Here is an 18,314-nt window from a genome sequence, read left to right as displayed (position 1 = left end):
GGACATGTCCAGAGGAGAGAGAGTGAATATATTGGTAGAAGGATGCTGAGTTTCCCACTGCCAGGCAGGAGGCCTAGAGGAAGACCAAAGAGGAGGTTTATGGATGTGGTTAAAGAGGACATGAAGGTAGTTGGTGTGAGAGAAGAGGATGCAGAAGACAGGGTTAGATGGAGGCAATTGATTCGCTGTGGTGACCCCTGAAGGAAAAAGCCGAAAGGAAAATAAGAAGATTCTTTTAATGTTTTATTTCTTATTTCAAATTATTATTTTTATATATTTTATATTGTTTTTGATTTTTTTAGGTTAGAAAATGCTTATTTTATCACAAAAATAATGAAAATAATCTAGCAATCACAGCGTTGGTAGCTATGACTGAACTGTGCTGCAATGCACCATGGGAGTTCAGGGTGATGGGGGTTTAAATGTCATTGTTGTGGTTTATGTTAGTGTTATAGCGTTAGTCTTTGAGTTTTATTGTGTTTTTGTGGTTTAGTCAGCCGAGTTAGTTTGGTTAAGTGTTATGTTGACAGGACCATGAGTGTAAAGTGTCTTTGATGACTTCCTGTCACATTTTCAGTCATGTCAGGGTCTCAGTGTCAAAATAAAAGCATCTGACAGTTGCATAGTGCATAAAAAGAAGATCTGAGTTCCTCAGTGTTGTTCTTTAAAGCAGCTTGCTACAAAAACATAGGAAAATATCTATACTGAAAAATTCCACAATGTAGCAAAAAAATCTGCGATACAGTGAGACCATGATAAGTCACCGCCATATGGCGAGTACTTTCACAACCTTATTGGCTACAGTAGTAGCTGCCCATGCCAGCTGGAGAGGCACCAGTTCAGCCCAATTATCATCGAACACTCACATAAATGCGACCACATAAAATTTCATTGGAACACCCAAAAAATGGTTCTCTATGCGTTTGGGGCTCTGCCATATCTATGCTGGTTTGATGCTCCGTCTATCTGCTGCAGCTCATTTGCACACCTCACACTCATCCAGCAGTACAGACTCAGCAGTGGATCTACTCAAAGCTCTTCCCTACAGTCTCATTTCACCATCGTGGCTCCAGTCTGTCAGCCATCACCAGCCTTATGCTTCCAATAACCCACCAAGCTCCATCACCTGTGATGTTTTAAGCCAGCCAGCATCATCCATAAACTAACCTTCTGGATGCACTTATCACTTCTACTCCATGTCCTGTCCTCTCTCAGATCACCACAATCTGACCCTCTCCAGCCAGCCTTTGTCCTTTTTGAAATCTATTCCAAGCAACCTTCCTCAACCAGCTTAACATCTGTGAATTTTACGAGAAAAATGGTTAGAGAGAACCAACACACTTCATCTGAATGGAGGTGATGCATTAACAGTCAGTTTTATTATCTGTAGCTGAAATTAGACTCATGTAGCAGAATTTAGACATGATGTCTGACCTCAGAGTCTTCAGGATGCAGTCTGGACTCTCCAGAAGATCCTTCAGATGTTTCACTCCTGAATCCTTCAGGTTGTTGTAGCTCAGGTCCAGATGTTCCAGATAGGAGGGGTTGGACTTCAGAGCTGAGACCAGAGAATCATAGCTGATCTCTGACAACCTACAGTTCTCCAATCTAAATAAAGAATCAAAGCTTTATAAATAAAATCATTGATGATCCATCAGATGTGTTCAGGTTCTGAATGTGCAGATCAACATTACTTTGTCCTCATCAATCAGCTTTTCTCTAAAAGCAGCACAGTGACTTTGTCCTTCTCTTATTGTGGATCATCATTATGTCAGCCTTCTACACACATCATCCACATGTCAGCACAACATTCATCCACCTATTCATGTCCACACATCAGTAACATGCTGCATCATCAACAGGATCAGGATAAGTCAAATAAAACTCAACACAAACCAAAGAAATATTTAGACTTCACTCACTAAACTTTGTCTCTTCAAACTGATCTGAGTTCAGCGGATCTTCTGGATCCAGATGTGACTCTTCAGCTCAAACTACAAACATTCATTTACTTTGACAACTAACACTCAACATTTTATACACTTTCTACTACAAACACTCCACTTTTATCACAACAAACTGAATTAAGGACAAAAACAGAAAATGTGAACCAGAGCAGATTTACAGCTTCATGGATGGAAGTTCTGTTGAACAGAAATGAGCTTCAGTTGTCATTAAACACATCAGATCTACAACAGAAACAGACAGTCAGTGAACTGACCTCAGAGTCTTCAGGATGCAGTCTGGACTCTTCAGAAAACCACTCAGATGTTTCACTCCTGAATCCTGCAGGTTCCAGTTCTTGCTCAGGTCCAGATGTTCCAGATGTGAGGGGTTGGACTTCAGAGCTGAGACCAGAGAATCACAGCTGATCTCTGACAAACCGCAGAACTCCAGTCTGAATAAAGAATAAAAGATGTGAGTTGAGGAGACAAAGTTCCTGACTGAAATCATTCAGAGTTCCATTATGCCGTCAGAGCTGCAGAAATCTAGCCTAGCCGCGCTAGACCCATGTTCTGAAGGCACAAGGGTCTAGGACCGCTCGACAGGGAGGGAGGCGGGCTAAAAGGTTGTCTTTCAAATCACTCTGCAGCAATTGGGTAGGTATACAACCAATCAGCGCAACGAATAGGCTGACGTAGTTCCTCGAGCGCCGGCGGATTGTGGCTAAGTCCCATTAGCTTCCCAACCAGCGGAGCCACGGAGCCAACTGGTATATTAAGGATTTGCCATATCCCATCGGCATAAGTCCAAATACGTCTTTCTTCTCAATGAAACACTTAAGTGCCGTCCTTTGTTTATCTTTCAAGTTGAATTTTAGCTTCAAATCTTTAAGGGCTGTGGCCAAAGCCGAGTTGAAAGATAACTGTTTATTGTGCGCCGGTTGTTTCTGTCAGAATCGTCACGCCTCTGTCGTCACTTAGTTACGCCCGCCTTCTGACTCTACACTTCATGGTGATTCGTCCGGCCAGTTTTAGGAGAATCCAGCCTCGAGCCTTATGGAGGGTAACTAGACCCACCATGGCAGAGAATTAAATTCGTTGCCGTGGGTTGTCTAGCATGGCTAGGCTAGCAGAAATCTGTATTTCTTTTTATGAAATTCTCTTATTTGAATTGAAAAGGCAAATTATTAAGATTCCAAACATGTCGTATTTACAGCAACAAAGACGATGGTGTCTTTCCAATATTTTCATTCTTTATGTAGCCCAGGCTGTGATGAGGAATGGATGAGTGGCTGTGTTGGGGTGTTTTGTACTGGTGTTGCCACAAGCTGACACTAGAGGGGGCTAGTAGACTGGACGACACGAATTGGCCAGGCAATACTCCCAGCATTCCTTGCGGTGTCGTTCCGAGATTGTTCTGGCTGTTCATTGCTCGGACATGTTCCTGCTGTATCAGACACGGTTGAAACTGAATGTTTAACAGCAGATTGCTTCAACCTCACTGTCCGTGACTGAGGGTGCCATTGTGAGATTCATTGGTGAGTGAAAGGAAGTCCACTAATCATTGTTAGTGTTGGAAATTTCCTGAGTGGGAAAAATCGACTCGCGCTAGCCGCGATACTAATGGACATAATGGGAAATCCCATTGGGATATGCTAACAGCATTAGCATGAAGACCGCCGGAACATGTGCTTAGTCGTTCATGTATTTAGCACGTGGAAATGAAAATATTGTATTACAAAGTTAAAATTGACTCTGTTATGGTTAAAAAAATGTACTTTAACTACTGTAGATGAGTTAAGTTGGTGGATGTTAACTATATTTACTCACACTGTTTGATATGGAGTTAGCTTTATGGTTTACAGTATGATAGAATGTTGTATGAGGAATTGATGACTGATGAGGATTATCTGTTGCCTTAACTCAGGGTAGTTCATTTTTTGAACATTGTTGGAACTATTGCAGTGGTGGATAACATTTTGTATGGACATATGACCTGTCTATAGGTCAGGTTTCTGGTAAGGATTTGGATTCTGGACAGTTCAGCATCCAGCGGAGCACCTATCGAAGGATGCGTCCTTCAGGAGACCAAGAATCCAGTTAACCGGATGGCGAGCCAACCTGTGGAAGTTTGAGAGACCGAGAGAAGGAAGACTGTTCCTGCCAAGGACTTGCTGCGTTCATGGTGTGGTAGGACAGAAAGAACATACACATACACCTGGATTGGGCCCCAACGATCGATCATCTGACTATTGCCAAAAGACTGGACTCAGACATTCCTATTACTTTTTTTTTTATTTGTGCAGGCTTTATTATCATTTTTATTTATTGTACTGTTACATTGCTGTTGTTGTGCAGGTAATTGCACTAATTGTCCTTTATTGTTCTTATTATATTCATTTGGCAAATTCATTCGTGCTTTGTGTCTCCTTACTGATTCTCAGACCTCAGGCTCCAAGCGTCCTGGCCTTCTGATGCTGACCAAATTCTAATATATTTATGGTTTTGATGCAACAAAAGTGTTACATTTACATCACTCTTTCTGATGCAGAACAACAACAGAACGGGGGAGCCAGCCATTTGTATTCATCTTCACAACATTTGAGACAGAAAAAATTAAATAAAAAGATTTTAGACAAAGGTGCTGACAGGTGAGGAGATTCTTCTACTCACTGACTTCCATCAGCTCAGCACAGAGAACTTTAAGGACACTTTAGCTTTGACTCTGGACTCAGTCTGGACTTTATGAATCCCTGCTACATTTAAAAAGAGAAACGAAGCATCATATACATAAGAAGGAAGGCTCATCTCCCTTCCTGATTCAATCAGCTTCAATATGCAGACCTGCCAACCTGAACGCATTTTGCGTAGCAGGTACGCAATTTGACATCAAAATACGCTGGTACGCTCCGCCTCATTAAACTACTCAAAAAGCTGCAGACATCTGTGAGTGCTGTTAGAAATGTGGACGTGCAATGCTCATGCCTGACAACACGATGTAGCAGTGTAGTGGTGCAATTTCAACCAATCATCATAGAGTAGCGGAGAATAACGAGTCTGCCGAACCCTTGTTGGCCCGCTCTCTCCTGTCCTCTGCCTCTCTCTGCCTCTCTCCCCGTTCCCCGTGCCCCCACCCGCAGCAGCTGGCGGTTAAAACGGTAAAATGGTGTGTGTGTGTGTGTGTGTGTGTGTGTGTGTGTGTGTGTGTGTGTGTGTACGCGTGTGCCTTTGGGCAAATATGTACTGTTAATAACGTTACTTTCACGTTGAAAATACGATGTCATATCAGGGAAATAAGCACCGAGAGTTTTTTTTCCTATCGACATGAGCATGAGCTGTGTGTGCGTGCGTGCGTGCGTGCGTGCGTGCGTGCGTGCGTGCGTGCGTGCGTGCGTGCGTGCGTGCGTGCGTGCGTGCGTGCGTGCGTGCGTGAGATTAAGTGGTACGCAAAATATTTCGCCAAGGTTGGCAGGTCTGAATATGGAATAATCCAAGTTTAAAAATAGGAGCAAAGGTGTTCTTTTGGAAAGACTGGCATGCTGGGGGGATCCAGTTTCTTGGATGTCTCTCCCAGAACAACACCCTGAGAACATTGGATGAACTGAGAGAGCTCTACAATATCAGAGGAGAGACTTCTGGAGATTCCTGCAGCTTAGAGACTGTCTATCTAAGAAAACCTCCACAGGCAATAGGTTCTCTAGACAATGCTCTTCATGCTCTCAATTGAAATTGTTGAGAAGTCGTCCACACCTGGAAAGACAAATTTACACATTTGCTATTGATCAATGTAGTGGTGCTACCAGAGGTCTAAAAGCTGTATGGGAAAGGGATTTAAAGAGAACATACGAGGATGAAGAGTGGAATAACTCACTGAAACATTTGCTGAAACCAATGAGAGATGGCAGCTCTAAACTAATTCCATTTAAAATATTTGACAGATTGTACTGGTCACTGGTGAGAATGTAAAGGACAGGAATGGGACGGTCGGACCTCTGCTGGTGATGCCATACAGACAGAGGAGATCTTGTTCACATGTTCTATGGCTGTCTGAGCCTAGCTACCTACTGGCAGAGGGTCATGGTGAAGATCAGTAGCAGTGTGGGTACAGGGGCTGATTTTACTCCTGCTCTTTACCTCCTGAACAGCCTGAAAGGAAACCAAAGGATGGACAGGAAGAAAGCTCAGAGGATAAAGGTTGACCTTACTACAGCTCAGAGGGTCATACTGAGGCATTGGAGGGTGGACTGCAGCCCTGCTTATTCTGAATGGATCACTGTCTTGGCAGAAACTTCCTCTTATGAGAGACTCATATACAAAATAAATGGGAATATAGACACCTGTGCAGAAAGACCAGGGAATCAAACTTCAATGATACTTGACATATACATGAACCAAAACCGAGCTGACAGTGCAGGATGTTCTACTGGTGGGACGGAGATGGGAATTTAGGCAGGGAGTAAACTGTTTCCTTCCAGACATGCTTGATATTGTAAGGATAACTGCTTATTAAAGGTAATTTATAAGTGCACTCGTGAAATAATAGGGGCACCACCTCGCGTTATAATGGCGAGGAAATTACTTAATTAAAATTTTGATCAGCTGATCAGTCTAATATCTGAACGTCTAGAATCCTCGAAAAAATTAACCCCAGTCTGACACACAGAACGCAAAAGAGACTGTAATTTTGGTCTAAATGCAGGACATTTATTGACTAATCTAATGACAATACAGTGACTAATACGGTGATGAATAGAGTAGGTACATACGTGAGTGAATAATGGTGATGTGTGGGTGTATATTTGAGAATTGGTGAGTGTGTGCGTGTGTGTGTGTGTGTGTGTGTGTGTGTGTGTGTGTGTGTGTGTGTGTGTGTGTGTGTGTGTGTGTGTGTGTGTGCGCGTTTGCGGGTGTATGTGAGAGTGTGTGTCCATGATTCAAATTTGCATTTCTATCTAGGATTATGGACTGAGTAATCAGACCGCTGAAGATATGAGAAGGTGATTAATAATTTGGAATACGACCGAATGGTAAGTGACTAAACGGAGTTATTAAAAATGAAATTTGAAGCTATTAAGGACGTCAACCCAATAGTTCAGACTCAGAAAGCATCAGCTGGCTTTACTTTTTGTTGGAGAAGGGTCGCTCAGAGGTTCTGGAACTGGGACGCGGTCGCGTTTCTTGAACAATGCATGGTTAAGCATCTGTATGGAGACCCGAGCAGTGCAGCTTGGTCGTTATGGCAACCTGTAGCGTCCTGTTCACGAGAGCCGTCGGGCGCTGCTGGCTTCGTTCGGTTGGTCTCAGCCGATGGTGTAGAAAGGCCGGAACAGTTCGTCTTTTTCTCGGGGTTGACTTGACAAAAATAGTTTGATAAAAACTGCAGGCCCTCGTTCTGTCTGTCTGCGGTTCAGCCGAGCAGAAGACAGCAGAAAAGTGGAGGAGCTGCTGCAAATTGGAGGAATAAAACTGGACCGGGACCAAATGGGTTCCTATTCAAAAATCGCCGGTAAAACAAAAATTGAGCTCTGTTTGTTGAGGTAGTGAGCTAAAAATATTATTCTCGAAAATAGAGAAATGATTAAAGAAGTCGCGGTTAACAGAGGCCTGCTCTGCAACCTAGGCAAAGTTTCAGAGTGAAGAAAAAGGAAGAAGGCACCTTAAAAGAAAATAGAATCACTTGGACAGAGTTTCTGGTAGCAGGTCAAAAGAACAAGAGAGCGAACAAAGGAAAATGGCTGTTAAAGGTTTTCTCCGAAAAGAGGCGTGGAAGTGCCGGTTTCAGCGCGGCTTCCCCCGTTTCAGAACTCCCCCTCCTTCTACGGAATAGAGTGGAGGCCTAAACCGAGTGAATCAAGATATAAAGAGAATTACGAAATTAAAACGCGCACAAGCGGTCTGTTCACTTTCCCATGATCCTTAAAACATACTTTAAACAATCAAAGATAACATACTACCGAGTATACCAGCTAATTCAAATGTGTGAGTTATTAGTTCCTAATTATATGTTTATGTGCTTGTCTACTAATTATATGTGTCAGTACAAATATGATAACATGACATACATAAGGTGGTGAATAAACAGCTTTCATCTCTTTTTAACCTGTGTAGAACAGAGTTTTATGATTAAACAGAGGAATTCTTGATAATGTCATGGCATTCAGACGTCAAAAGGGAGCAATGTTGAGCTGTGGAAGAGATGGTGTTAGACAGACATCAAACAGTAAGTTCAATAACTTTCGAAATAATAAGGCTAGAAACATCAGACTTGGACCATAATGCATGTCCACATCTCACTAAAGTTTTGGTAATCACAAAATCACAAGATATATTTCAGAAATATGAGTTTTAAAAAGTTCTTGTGAGCTGAACAGAGAGAGTCTTTCTGCAGCCCCTCGGGTGAAGAGGAGGCTATCGGTATTTATGACTCTTATCTGATGGGAGAGAACCAGAGAGAGCGGAACGGGGGTTCAAAAGAGGGTTTAGGTCCGCAGAAGGTGTTGTGTGACAACAAACACACAGCATTAAGGCAGAAGTGAGAACATAGTCATTCAAATGGTGATTTTAAAGGTGCGAAAGTTCTGTCTCCAGCTCTCTGCAGGAGACCTGAGTGTCCTTCCTGTGAACGATTATAACAGAAATCCATGGATCTTTATTTGCAGAAAGGAGGTTTCTTAACCAGGGTCAGATGTCATCATAAACAAATTTATGATGTCTCTGGTGGATGGTGGAGATGTCTCTGGGGTCATAAAACCCACTTTGGAGCACTTTGACTGTTTGCTTAAGGCCTCTCTGAGGGGAGAGAGCTTGTTTTTCTAGGAGGTGAGATTTCCTCTGGAATGTTTGGGGCCTCTTAATATGCACATCCCCGACAATATCATATTATTTATAATTAGGGATGGGAATTTCGACTAATTTCCCCACCGACTAGTCTCAAATTTTATTTGCGACTAGTCGACTAGTCTATAAAGCCACATAATGACAGTGAAGAAACATTTTCATTTATATTCCGCTCCGTAAGTCTGGATGGGATCTGTAGTGACTTTGCGCATGCGCGATTCATCTGCTGTCTGGCCGTGGAGTGATGTGGGTCTCCCCTAATCAGACACTGGGACTGCTGTGGGGTTACTGGACTGACAGCCTGTACTCTGGGAGGGGCAGGAGCTCACAGCAGCACCTGCTGCTTGTTGGGGACAGTAACTGCAGAATGATCTGAGTTCTCCTGTCAGAGTCTCCAAAACAGCAGAAAAAGTTGCTAGATTTGTCGCGAGTCGCTTTTGACAAAAAAAAGTCGTTAAGACACTTTGGAAAGTCGCTAGATTTAGTGAGAAAGTTGCTAAGTTGGCAACACCGGTTTCTGCTTACACAGCCGACAGGCGACCTTGTTGTCACCTGCTGCGTCAAAATACTGCGAAACGGTGCTGATTTTCTTACGCGGGAGCGTCGCCATCTTCCCACTTTACCTTTCCAAACTTTCTTCCCCAAACTGTGTGGCCCCGCCCCCTGCTATGTGTGCATGTGAGGGGAGGGGAGGAGGAGCAATTCTCTCCCTGGTTGCTCAGCCTGTTTACAAAGAAGCCGAGGCAGAGGCGCAAAGAACAAGGAGCGTGATGCTTAATGCAGCGTTTAACCGACTAGTAAAGTACTAAACGTTTAATAAATGAGTAGTCGGTTAAATGATTAAACGACTAGTCATGCACATCCCTATTTATAATACTGATTTTTTTCGTTTCTTTCATTTATTAAGTTATCTCCTAACTTGTCATGTACTCTTATATTTAAATGTACTTATAAATTGTTCATAAAATTCTACATTATTATCATTTTCATTTTGTGTTCAATGTATTTATGTATCTCTGCTCTCCTGTGTAATGGATGTTTCTGGAGGGAATAAAAAAAGCAGAATTGGGGAAAAAAAAGAGAAACTGTTTGGATGATTCACAGCAGTCATTAAAACTGATGGGAAAAAAGTCACATCCAAAGATGAGAACTTTGAATCACTGAAAACATGATGTCTGACCTCAGAGTCTTCAGGATGCAGTCTGGACTCTCCAGAAAACCACTCAGATGTTTCACTCCTGAATCCTTCAGGTAGTTGTCACTCAGGTCCAGATGTTCCAGATGGGAGGGGTTGGACTTCAGAGCTGAGACCAGAGAATCACAGCTGATCTCTGACAAACTGCAGCGCTTCAATCTGAATAAAGAATCAAAGCGGTGTATAAAATCATTGATGGTTCATCAGATGTGTTCAGGTTCTGAATGTGCAGATCAACATTACTTTGTCCTCATCAATCAGCTTTTCTCTAAAAGCAGCACAGTGACTTTGTCCTTCTCTTATTGTGGATCATCATCATGTCAGCCTTCTACACACATCATCCACATGTCAGCACAACATTCATCCACCTATTCATGTCCACACATCAGTAACATGCTGCATCATCAACAGGATCAGGATCAGTCAAATAAAACTCAACACAAACCAAAGAAATATTTAGACTTCACTCACTAAACTTTGTCTCTTCAAACTGATCTGAGTTCAGAGGATCTTCTGGATCCAGATGTGACTCTTCAGCTCACATTACAAACATTCATTTACTTTGACAACTAACACTCAACATTTTATATACTTTCTGAACACTCCACTTTTATCACAATAAACTGAATTCAGGACAAAAAAAGAAAATGTAAATGGTAAAACTTATATAGCGCTTTTATCCAAAGCGCTTTACATGATACATCACATTTACCCATTCACACACACATTCACACACTGATGGCAATGTGGGACCTTCCTCAAAATCCTTGGTCGTCCATACAGCAAATTACGGACGACCAACTCCTGCCAAATCCAAATTTTTGGCAGTCCGTACAAATTACTGGTCGTCCGTAATTCGCGGCGTTTTTTTTTAGTTGAAGCAAAAAATAAAATTGATTAAAAAGTCAGTTTTTTTTAAATCTTTAATTACATCTTGTGTAACTTTAATACTACACTCCAGTAAGACTGAGATCATCATCCTGAGATCATTAGGATCACTTTTAATATGGCAACTCTACAGAAATAACATTGAACATTTAAATGTAGCATCAAGTCCTCCAGTAGCACTGAGATCATCATCCTGAGATAATTTTTAACATAACAACTATGTACGTTATTACTAGTATCATCTATCTAACATTGAAATAAACTGATCTCTGATAAGCAAATATGAGATATTATAATATCATCATCATCATACCAAGTCTATATATCTTCATATCCAATACTAATATCTTCATATTATCATTAGTCTCTCTGACCAACAAGAACAAATATGACTTAGACAAGTTAGCACAAAGTCTCTTAGTTAGCACAAAAATATCACAAAAATATCACACCAATGAAGTCCTAAGACCACATCATCCCTGAGAATATTCCTTGATAACAAAACCCAAGCGTCTGCCCTAATAACCTGTGTGATCCAAACTGAGACCTGTGTGGAGATGTGGGAATCGAACCTCCAAACATCGAATAATAAGAAAATCGGAAATGAAACTCTTCATTATCCATTATAGTCCCCTCTGTACTGTCATTCAATGATCGAAGCGAGACCCCTAAGGAAAGTTGGGAACCGAAGCAATAAATGGTTAGAGTCGGAATCGACATCGCTCAACATCCACACGAACCCCAACCGGAAACTGAAACCTGCGCGAAAGCGATGCGCAATGACACAAGATGGCGGCCTCCTGCAGGTTGAGAACCGAGCAGTTATTCGTTGTTTTCAATTGGTAAGAAATCATTACCTCCGCCAGGAGGTTATGTAATCACCGGAGTTTGTTTGTTTGTCTGTCTGTCTGTGTGTGTGTGTGTGTGTGTGTGTGTGTGTGTCTGTGTGTCTGTTTGTCTGTTAACAGCATAACTCAAAAAGTCATGGACGGATTTTCACCAAATTTTTACAGGATGTCTGGAAGAGCAAAAGTAACAATCGATTAGATTTTGGAGGTGATCCGGATCATCGTCTGGATCCAGGATTTTTTTGAAGGTCGAAGGACAATTGCAGGATCTCTCAATTGTACAGACAGAGGTCGCCGGATCGATCCCAGGCAACGGTCGAATTCCGCGCGGCCGATTTGGCCTGCCCCAGCGAGTCGGGACCGACGGAACGAAGCCGCGGCAACGCGTACGGTACTGTCACGTGCGCGCGCAGCGCTACCGTTACGTGCGTACGGCGGCGCCGCTGTCAAAACACTGTGCTGTTACACTGTACATGAATGTTATGCTTTGTGCACAAAGATCCCGGGCGACAGCCGAATTCCGCGCGGCCGATTTGGCCTGCCCCAGCGAGTCGGGACCGACGGAACGAAGCCGCGGCAACGCGTACGGTACTGTCACGTGCGCGCGCAGCGCTACCGTTACGTGCGTGCGGCGGCGCCGCTGTCAAAACACTGTGCTTTTACACTGTACATGAATGTTATGCTTTGTGCACAAAGATCCCGGGCGACAGCCGAATTCCGCGCTGCCGGTTCGGGCTGCCCTAGCGAGTCGGGACCGACGAAACGAAGCGGCGGCGGCGGCGACGCGTACGGTACCGTCACACGCGCGCAACGCTACCGTTATGTGTGTGCGTCAAAACACTGTGCTGTTACACTGTACATGCATGTTATGCTTTGTGCACAAACTGTTAAAACTAAATTAAATCCGTCCATTACGTTTTGGGTTATGCTGTTAACAGACAAACAGACAGACAAACAAACTCTGATTGGTCATCTGTACAATTGAGAGATGGCCTGGCGGAGGTCTGCACTCTCCGAGTGCTTTTCAAGTTTAATATGTCTTTCTGAGCGGCGGTCGTCCGGGCGGACGAGCAAGAATGTAGATATCGTAATGACGAGTCGTCCGGCCAAGTTTCAGGTCGCTACGGATGAGCGGACGAGCGCAAAGGTCCCACACTGTGATGGCAGGAGCTGCCATGCAAGGTGCTAACCACGACCCATCAGGAGCAATTAGGGTTCGGTGTCTTGCTCAGGGACACCTCAACGTGAGCACGACGGGCCGAGGATCGAACCGGCAACCTTCCAGTTACAAGACGGCCACTCTACCCACTGAACCATGCCGCCCTCATGTGAACCAGAGCAGATCTACAACAGTAACAGACAGTCAGTGAACTGACCTCAGAGTCTTCAGGATGCAGTCTGGACTGTCCAGAAAACCCCTCAGATGTTTCACTCCTGAATCCTGCAGGTTGTTGAAGCTCAGGTCCAGATGTTCCAGATGTGAGGGGTTGGACTTCAGAGCTGAGACCAGAGAATCACAGCTGATCTCTGACAAACTGCAGTTCTCCAGTCTGAATAAAGAATAAAAGATGTGAGTTGAGGAGACAAAGTTCCTGATTGAAATCATTCAGAGTTTCATTATGCCTTCAGAGCTACAGAAGTCTGGATTTCTTTTTTGAAATTCTCTTTTCATTTGAATCGAAAAGGCAAATTACTACAATTCCAAACATGTCGTATTTACAGCAACAAAGACGATGTTGTCTTTCCAATATTTTCATTCTTTACATCACTCTTTTTGATGAAGAACAACAACAGAACGGGGGAGCCAGCCATTTGTAGTCATATTCACAACATTTGAGAGGAAAAATCATTCATGAAAAGATTTTAGACGAAGAAAACTGATTGTATCTCGTTGTGAGTAGATTCAAGTAAAATCATGCCTCATGGCTTTTACAGACTCAGTCCATCTTAGAGAACTTCTCTTTTTGCACTTTCAGGGAAAATGTCAACTTTTCCATCATGTAAACCTCGTGTACAATGTCAGTCTATTCCTCAGTAGTGGGTGGTTCCACTTTTAACCACTTTCTCGTAATGGTTTTCTGATTCCTTGCCAATAATATACAAAGTCATTTCTTGTCATTAACAAAACAGTTGTCAAACAGAATGTCGCCCAAATACATGACTTCACACTGAAAAGGAATATTCTCCCAAATACATTATTTATGTGTTCATGGACCCGTTCCCAGTAAGGTCTAATAATCTGTGTGGGAAATATGAATTATGAATTATGCACTCGTTATGAAATGGGGCACCACTCTACAAATGTAGAGAAATAAAATAACTGATACTGGATTAATTCAGTTGAACAGTCTAATATCTGAATGTCGGAATTCTAAGAAATAGTGACCCAGTCTGTACACAGAAACACCAAAGATGGTAATTTTGGTCGAAATGAAAGATATTTATTGACTAAAACTAATAACAAAACAGTGATTAATACAGTAATATGTATAATGGGTGTTTGTGTGTGAGGTAATAGGTGTGTGTGTGTGTGTGTGTGTGTGTGTGTGTGTGTGTGTGTGTGTGTGTGTGTGTGTGTGCGTGCGTGTAGGTGATAATAGGTGTGTGTGTGTGTGTGTGTGTGTGTGTGTGTGTGTGTGTGTGTGTGTGTGTGTGTTAATTATTCAGATTTGCATTTCTAACTCGGATTATGGACTGAGTAATCGGACCGCTGAAGGTATGACGAGATGATTAAAAATTTGGAAAATGAACGACTGATAAGTGACTAAACAGAGTTATTAAAAAAAGATTTTGGAAGCTATTTAAGGAAGATTTCAACCCAATAATTCAGATCACACCAATGCGTTTGCTGGCTTACTTTGTTGGAGAATGGCTGCTCAGAGGTTCGGCTGGGACAACGTGGCCTTGAACGGACCTTAACTTCAACTTCTTGGGGGATTCCCGTGTCGTGAAATCTGTCGCTATGGCAACGTCTTGGCATCCTGCCGTCTTATAGTTGTTGAGCGCCGTTGGCTTCGGTTCGGCTCAGCTGGGTGGATCTCAGCAGATGGTGGAGAGAACGCAGGAACCGTTCGTCCTTCTCTGGGGTTGACTTGACCGAAAAATGGCTTGATAAAAAAAGGTAGGCTCTCGTTCTATGGGTCGGCAGGTTTTGCTGGAAAAAGTATCAGACCTGTGACCAGAGCCGCTGCACAACGGGAAGAATAAAACTGGAACGGGATCGAATTGGTTCTTATCAAAAATCGTCGGCAAACAAAAATGTAGCTCTATTTGTTCAGGTTGTGAGCGAAGATATCTATTCTTTGATTAAAAGAAAAATGATTAAGAGTCGTGGTTAGCAGAGGCCCGCTCTGTAACCAGGATGAGCTTAGAGTAAATAGAAAAAAGAAAAGGCACCAAAGGAAAAACAAAGAATCGCTCCACGTAGTTTCTGGAAGCGAGTTAGGATAGAAGAGCATTAGAGGAAGAAGGTAAGGGGAAGAGAGAGAAAAAGCGTAAAATGGCTGGTTTTAAGGGATTTCTCCAAACGGAGGCGGGGAAGCGTCGGGTTCAGCGCGTCTTCCTTTGAATCTGGGTGCCTCCACTTTTGACTTTTGGGAGGGGAGAGATGAAACCGGATCAAATAAGGATTAAAAATATTAAAATGCGCAAAAGAACGATCTGTTTACTCCTCCACGATCCTTACAATATATTTTAAACGATCAAAGATAAAATAAAACTGATTATACAAGCTAATCTAAGAAAATGTGAGTTCTAGTTTCTATTTATATGTTCTAGTTCCTATTTATATGTTCGTGTGCATTCTACTGGTTATTATATGTGTCACAGTGCAAACAGATTAATATGACATATTGTGAACAATAGAACAGTTTTCCATGTCTTGGTAACCTGAATAAAGCAAAGTTTTATGGTTAATACAGTGAAAACCTCGATAATGTCATGGCATTCCGACGTCAAAACGTGGCAATGTTGAGCTGTGGAGGAAAAATGTACTGTTCATGAATAACACAATAGGTTTGATAACCTTCGATTTAAACCAACTAGAAAAACGGGAGCTGATTCAAAATGCATGTTGACATCTCACTATATCTTTGGTAAACACAGAATAGCAAAATGCATTTCTGAAACATGAGTTTTAGAAGTTCTGTGACTGGACAAAGCAGAAAGTCTCTGCCAGCCTCTCAGAGGTGAGAGCAGGTCATTAGAATATTTATGACCCTGCTTATCTTGATCGCAGAGAGGAGAGGAGCAGAGGTCCAGCTGAGAGGGCACTTAAACATCAAAGCGTTTAAACCAGAGTTGCAAACAACAGTTCCTTAAGAAGGTGTGAAAGTTCTGTCTCCCAATTCCCAGTTCTCTGCAAAAAGTCTGTATGTGAAGTTAGAAAAACATGAAAGCATACATGTCCCAATTTAATACAGAAATAGTGATAGTCTGCAAAAAGGGGTCTCTTAAGCAATGTCAGAGGTCATCACAAACATGAATCCAGGATGTCTCTGGTGAAAGGTACAGGGTTCTCTGGCCATAAAGAATCCTTTTTTAAAGCACTTAGTTTTGTTTGTTTAAGCCGCTCTGAGTAGAGAGCTTGTGGTTATCTGAGGGGGGATCTCCTGTGGAATGTTTTGGCCACTTAACCTGGATGTCTGCCTACATCTGGCAGTCAGAACACATCAAAGTGGTTGGCTTCATTAGCTCCACAGAGTCTCCAACAGGTAGCACCCCGACCCAGACGTCGCTTCTGAACAGGTGGAACAAAAAATCTCATGTTTTTCCAGCAGAACTCTCGCCATGTATTTGAACCTGCTGAGAGCCGCTGTAGCCGACATGTTCTCTCCCAGCTCTCACTAGATATTGAAACATTTCCTTCTCTTTCCATTTCCTCTTCATCTATTCTGTCTTGTCTTTTCCAACTGTAAAATGCCATGATAGAGCTTAGATACAATTTTGTTGCATGTTCCTGATTTGAGTAAAGATAGAAACACCTGTAGGAACCCTGTAGCTCCTCTTCCAGGTACCACTTTTAAGTTCTGCTTCAAGTCATGTCTGACCTGCAAGTACCTGGAAAAGTCGTCTGACTGTAATCCGCGTTTATTCCGTAGTGCTTCAAAGCTTTGGAATGTACCATCATCAAGGATAAAGGAACAATAGTCTGCTCCAACTTTAAGGTCCAATTCCTAAATCTGCTGTCGTACTTATTAGGTGTAAACTCCGAGTTGTACGCACACCACCTCCACATTTTGGGCAAGTCTCCTAAATTGCAGATTTTCACAATTTCCTGCCAGAATTTCAAAACAATGTCTGACAGGGTTCCTCTGAAACCATCACTTCTTTCTGTAGTTTGCTGTCTGCTAATAGGGCCATTACTGGGATTCCTTTTACTATTGGACCTTCTAAGTCCTTCCATCCTGCCGTGTATGTTGGTGAATACAAACAAATTGACCGTCTCAGCGGGACTGAGTAGGAATATTCTTGTAGGCTGGGAAGGCCCATTCCACCCCTTTCTTTTCTTAATTGCACAGTTTTAGATTTTATCCTGCCTCTTGTACGCTGCCATAGATACCTTGAAATTACCCTGTCCCATTCTTCAAATTGATTGTGTGGTATTTGGACTGGTAGACACTGAAACAGGTAAAGCATTCTTGGGAGCATGTTCATTCTGATTGACTCAATCCTGGATTAGAAGTTGAGCAGATAAAGCCATAGTCTTTACTTCAATCATCTCACAGCTCCAAATGCTGGAAAGGATGAAGGAGAGAGTTTGTGCCACTGGTGAGCTTCCAGTTAAAGTGTTGCAGTGATGTGACACACAACAGGTGCTGACAGGTGAGGAGATTCTTCTACTCACTGACTTCTATCAGCTCAGCACAGAGAACTTTAAGGACACTTTAGCTTTGACTCTGGACTCAGTCTGGACTTTATGACTCCCTACTACATTTAAGAAGAGAAACTCTTTGGATGATTCACAGCAGTCATTAAAACTGATGGGAAAAAACAAGAAACATTAACTCAAAGATGAGAACTTTGGATCACTGAAAACGTGATGTCTGACCTCAGAGTCTTCAGGATGCAGTCTGGACTCTCCAGAAAACCACTCAGACGTTTCACTCCTGAATCCTTCAGGTCGTTGTAGCTCAGGTCCAGATGTTCCAGATGTGAGGGGTTGGACTTCAGAGCTGAGACCAGAGAATCACAGCTGATCTCTGACAAACTGCAGTTCTCCAATCTGAATAAAGAATCAAAGCTGTGTATAAAATCATTGATGATCCATCAGATGTGTTCAGGTTCTGAATGTGCAGATCAACATTACTTTGTCCTCATCAATCAGCTTTTCTCTAAAAGCAGCACAGTGACTTTGTCCTTATCTTATTGTGGATCATCATCATGTCAGCCTTCTACACACATCATCCACATGTCAGCACAACATTCATCCACCTATTCATGTCCACACATCAGGAACATCTGCTGACCTCAGTCCACTCTCTCATCAAAGGATCAACATCAAATCTCTTCATTCTTTCATTTATTTCATCACCTTCTTCTTCTTCTGTGGAAATCAGCTTGCTAGCTTTGTCTCCTTCGCATCTTCCAGTGTGTCTTCAACAA

At 42.6% G+C, this 18,314-nt stretch overlaps 1 pseudogene; it reads right to left on the bottom strand.

The window, feature by feature from the left end:
* The window catches only part of LOC110972845 (NACHT, LRR and PYD domains-containing protein 14-like), a 56,982-nt pseudogene that overhangs the window by 31,359 nt on the left and 7,309 nt on the right, over positions 1-18,314 (bottom strand).

This window comes from Acanthochromis polyacanthus, chromosome 17 (assembly GCF_021347895.1).
Source record: "Acanthochromis polyacanthus isolate Apoly-LR-REF ecotype Palm Island chromosome 17, KAUST_Apoly_ChrSc, whole genome shotgun sequence".
NCBI lineage: Eukaryota > Metazoa > Chordata > Actinopteri > Pomacentridae > Acanthochromis > Acanthochromis polyacanthus.
The sequence above is the reverse complement of the archived record's forward strand: the minus strand, read 5'-3'. Positions and strand labels throughout refer to the sequence as shown.